This window comes from Panthera uncia, chromosome C2 (genome assembly GCF_023721935.1).
Source record: "Panthera uncia isolate 11264 chromosome C2, Puncia_PCG_1.0, whole genome shotgun sequence".
In the NCBI taxonomy this organism is placed as follows: domain Eukaryota; kingdom Metazoa; phylum Chordata; class Mammalia; order Carnivora; family Felidae; genus Panthera; species Panthera uncia.
In genome coordinates this window covers 87,139,004-87,144,546 of record NC_064810.1, presented here as the reverse complement: position 1 = coordinate 87,144,546, position 5,543 = coordinate 87,139,004, and positions in this window count along the sequence as shown.

Below are 5,543 nucleotides of genomic sequence, written 5' to 3'. Positions count from 1 at the left end.
TGAGCTGTCAGCACAGAGTCCGATGCGGTGCTCGAACCCACGAACTGCGAGATCATGACGTGAGCTGAAGTCAGACACTTAACCGACTGAGCCACCCAGGTGCCCCTCTTTCCATTTCTTTATGAGCCTGACCTTCATGAATGGAAGGAGTTTGGAGGCACTGACAAAGGAGAGGTGGAAGGTAGAGACTGGCAAAATAGGTGATTAGAATCTGACTGAAAAGTGGGGCTGTGGTCATTGTCCTGAGTTTCAAATGCCTGCTTTGCCACTTTTTGTAAAGCTATTTAACCTCAAACAACGAGCGCCGTCTATACCACAGCTTCCATACCTGTGAAGCGGGGAATCGCAATACCTACTTATAAGGTTGTTGCAAAGACTAAATGTGCCCAAAGCAGGAGCTCGGTCAATGGTGGCAACTATTGAGAGATGCTGATGTACAAGATTTAGAAACTGGCTTCTCCAAAGTGAGGGCCTGCCCTGGCCTGCCACAGCTCTCTGAAGGTCGGAAGAGGCTGGCCAAGAGCCCACGATTGTTCTTAGGGTGCTCCCCTGCCCCCCTCTTTCCTGAGTTCATCGCTTGGGCTGTACTTACCAGGGTCACAAAGAAATATGATGTGACTTGTAAATCCCATGATTCAGGCACAGGTCTTTCCATTTTTCACATCAACTTGTATTACACTGGGCACACAGTGGCTGCGTCATAAATATGTATTGATCTTATTTAACTATAATGTGCAAAGTAGAACTTCTCTTCCCTGACTATGGGTTGGGGATGGTTACAGATAGGTGAGTTCTGCATAGTAGAGAATATAGCATATGGAAAGAGAACAAGGAATGAGTCTTCCCAAGAGCAAGCATGAGAAATAAGATATTCTTACAAACCTCATGCTGTTTTACCAAGAAAAAAGTGAACCCAGTAAACATCTTATTAACTCAACTAACACTAGTTTGAAACGTGTGGAGATTTGGTGTGAGTTGAACTGTATTATAATTTGGTGACATTTAAGTCTCTCCCAGAGAACCAAGCATTTACCTGCATTTTTGAAGCAATTAATTTTCATATTAAAAATGGCTAATTGAACATCATTTTTACTTCTCTCTCTCTACTTAGCAACACTCAACTAAGCTAATTTGTGTTAGTGGATGCAGAAAGTTATAAACTTCTATAGCTAGATTCTTGAAAATCCTGAAAGTTTTATGTTCACATAGCTTGCAATTTCTCTGTCAAAAATGCACAGAACCTAAAATGTATGTGTTTTTAACATGCTGATGGGTAAAAACAAAGCTACATACACCTGCAAAGTAAAGACAACTGATTAGGTAGAGGCCAGGAGATTTTTGAGCCTTTGTAAAGATTCTTTTGATAAACTTAATCGGAAACGCATTTTTTTCTGATTAGCTGTAGTGATAGGTTTGTAGATAAACTGTAATACAGATGCTTATTTGTACTTTAATAAAACCTCTTGGTATGTTATGATTGTCTTCTTGAGAATAGATTTCCTTACTATGAAATAGTGAGCACTTCCTGTTTTAGGTCAAATTGTAATTTCCTTGAAACAATCTATTAGAAACATTTTGGTTCTTCTAGGCAGAGGAAAAGAATGAATAATTAAACACACAGATATAGAAGGCAACTGGGAAAACAAAGGAAAAGAGTAAATAAGGAAGAACACTAGGGTCCCCTGTTTCTGAAATATAAGAAAATGACATTCTAGATTTGAGTGTGGTTTTGACTGAGCTCAATCAAAGATTGAGCATATTCTACTTAGCACGTAATCATTAGTTTTGGCTCTGCTGATCTCATTGCCACACGCAGGCCTGAGGGTTTACTGAAAGAAAGGGATTTCCAGGAAAGGTGACCTCACCACCGAAGCAAAGAGGCCAAGAAAGACTTCAGGGCTGGGAAGCTAAGTTCATTACGTGAGTTCCTGTAGATATCCTTATTATTTTGTAAACAAGGCCAGACTTGAGGTGGACTGGAAGCAATGAACAGAGGTCAAATGAGCTGCGAGGCTGGTTGAGTCCTGTTCACTGCAAGGACAAAGCAGTTCCCTTCTCAAGTTCTCGATTTCCTTTTGACACAACATGGCAGTTGGACTTAATGGATGTCTAAGTTTCCCCTCTCAGTGCTACAGTTCTGGGTGACTAGAGCGAATAGTGACCCCATCTTTGCAGGACCAGAACTCAGCCCTGCACCGTGGCCTGCTAAGGCAGGCTCTTTTGCTGTTAACCCTGTGTCTGAGAAGAGAGGGTATATAAGTAGGGAAGTTATATAATAATGAGCAAAATTGCAGATCAGATCTCATTCCTCTTAAGTACTTTGAAGGATTTCTCTTTTATCTTCTTGCATAATTGCATCCGTTAAAAAATAAATTTCTTTATTTTTAATAAAAACAGTAAACATCCATTGAGTGATTCCTATGAACCAGACCAGATGCTATGGATTTTACATGTACCATCCCATTCGGTTCCCCAGATAAACCTCTCCTTTAGGGAGAGGCCAGCATTTTTGCCAGTTTTACATACAGATAAAATTGGGGGTCTCGAGATAGAGAGGAATCAACCTCAGGTCTCTGAACCAGTAATGACAGTACTCGGTTCAAGCCCAGTTTGTTCACAGAGCCTGGGCTAGTAAGGGCTTCTTGATGCTGTCTTTCAGTGTCTCATGATCCAACAGGGCGCACGTTAAATAAATATAGGTGCGGTTACCTGACACGATTTCACCCCCGGGCAAGTAGGAAGATGATGTGTGCAACAAAGAAAATGCTTTTGTTAAGTGCAAGAGTGATGGAAAATGATACCTCTGCTCCAATAGGCCTTCTAGAAAAATGACACACACACACAGGCAAATGGAAATGTTTCAATTCACTGGGTGGCAGGATTATGGGTGATAACTTTTTTTTTTTCCTCTTCTGGTTGGTATCCCATTTATGTTGCCTTTGTAATAAGACACAAAGCAAACAATAATTTAGAAACCCCAAAGAAATGGATTTCTTGATCAACGCATTTCTTGTAAGAATTTGGTTTCCGGCGGGAAAGAGCAGAGCAGTTCGCAGTTACCTGTAACAGATGCCGTGGTGGCTGTGTGTCACAGATGAGCTAATTCATGCTTCTCAACAAGCCCCATGTGCCATGCTTTGTATGTATAAGAAAGGGGGATGTGGTATTTGGATTACTCGGCCTTGGTTACTCCTTGTGTGAGCAGTATGGATATTTTTGACTGTCCTTTTGATTCTAGTTGAAGCTGTTTGCCACCGGCATCTCTTAGCAGATTGCTTTGTGATTTATGCGGGTCTAAAGGAGACCAAGGATCATTTATCTTCAAACCAGGAAAGAGATGAAAGCAGCTTGGTAGTAAAATTTCCTGTGGAGTTAGATGAGAGCATCAAAGGGAAAAAAATGTCATTGTTTCATGAAAAACTAGGAAACGTGAGTCAGTTTCTAATGTCACAGATATTTTCCTGTGAAGAGTTCACCTTTAAAAAAAAAAAAAAAAAACCTCCACTAAGGGATAAAAACAACTGGAGCAGTGAATTAGTGCGATTCGAAAGCTATGACTTCAAAACATGGCCTTTTTCGGGAGGTTAAAAGGAACAGAAAGGAGAAAGAGGTGAAAATCTTAAGCTGACTTAAGCCGTTTGTAATTATTTTTCCCACGATTAAATCTAATTTTCTGCCCTTGCTTAAATATTTGAGTACTAGTCTCACTTTAAGAGGAGAAAAAAAGTGTTTCTCAGAACGGATACCTCTGTAGGCTAGATTCCCTTTGTTCTCTCCCATTCTTCATACTCCATGGCTCCACATTCACAGACAGCCTCTGTAAAAATGATGTGGCTCTCACTGTTCTGTACTGTCTGCTAATTTGTACTGTGGTCTCTGTGTTTGGTATGTTGTGAGAGTCCTGTTCCTTTTAAGTGGGTTCCACAGATTCAGAGATATTTAAAACACTATGATGCCTGGAGGGAAAAAAAATGGTTGTGATCAGGACATTTGTCACCGTGCATAGGAATATAAGATTCCCACCAGACAGAAAAGATATTATAGGTTTCTCTCTGGCTACTGCACATGCCATAAGTAAAACAATGATGCATGAAGCTGAACTGACTGCCAAAAATAGATCAGGAAGAAAAATCTCTCCCATGACAATTGGCTGTGATCCTAGGGATTTTCCCTTTTACTCTGAAACCTTGAATAGTATTTCTTTTCTCTCTTTTTATGTCCCTCTCTCCCCCCTCCCTCCCTCCCTTTTCTTTCTCTCCTTTTCTTTTTCTTCTCTCTTTCTCTCTCCCTTTCTTTCCTTCCTTCATTCTTTTACCTTCCTTCCTCCCTCCCTTTCATCCTTCCTTCCTCCCTTCCTTCTCCTTCCTTCCTTCCTTCCTTCCTTCCTTCCTTCCTTCCTTCCTCCTTTCCTTCCTTAATATGCACACTGTGATTTTTGTCTAGAAATCCTCAGCAAACTAGACAGCAAAGTTGAAGTGTGGATCTACCTGAGTTAGTCTCAATGAATGGCCACTGCATCAACTTTCCAGTAGCAGCACGTTCTTCCCACTCCCAGTTCTCAGACCTCCATTCCTCACTCAGAAGGGCCTGGCAGCCTTGGGTGATGTCATTTTAGTCCTGGGGTGACATCACTATTCAATCACTATTCAATAAATATTATTAAATAATTGGGAAAAGAAAGGAGTCCCTCCAAATGATTATGCTTCAGCCAGAAATAGGATTACTATACAACCAGAGGTTTGCAGCTAAACTCAGAACACCACAACCCAAAACTCAAAAATTCTGAAACTCCTCAGAGTGTCGCTATTGGGCATCTAAACTGTGCCGTCTATGCAACTGTCATCCATAAATATGTGGAACGTCTAGAAGTTGACACCATTTGGAATTGTCCAATCTATGGCAGAAATGTAGGAGTTTGGGGACAGTACAGCATGTGGACTCTGGCAACTAACAGAATTGGACTAGAATCTTAATTTTGTAGTATTCATGTTAACTCTGGGCAAGTGACTCCACTTCTTTTTACAGATTTCTCATCTGTAAAACCCTCTCTCCTGCTCTGGAGTCCTAGAGGAGCTGTAGTTTGCACTCTCATTGGCTGTTTTCCTGCTGGTGACCTTTCTTTGCTTCATACTTGGTCTTCCCCCAAGGTCATGAGAGCCCATGTCTTTGTTCTCGTGGATGAAAGGAGTAGATGAGATCTAGGAGAAAATGGCTTTCAGTAGTTTTATTTTTTAAATGTCTATTTATATTTGAGAGGGGGGGAGGGGCAGAGAGCAAGGGAGACACAGAATCCAAAGTGGGCTGCAGGCCGTGAGCTGTCAGCACAGAGCCCGACACAGGGCTCAAACCCATGAACTGCAAGATCATGACCTGAGCCGAAGTTGGACGCCCAACCAACTGAGCCACCCAGGCACCCCTCAGTAGTTTTATTTTTTTTCAATTTTATTTATTATTTTTTTAAAGTTTATTTATTTTGAGAGAGAGAACATGAGCAGGGGAAGGGCAGAGAGCAAGGGAGAGAGAGGATCCCAAGCAGGCTCCAC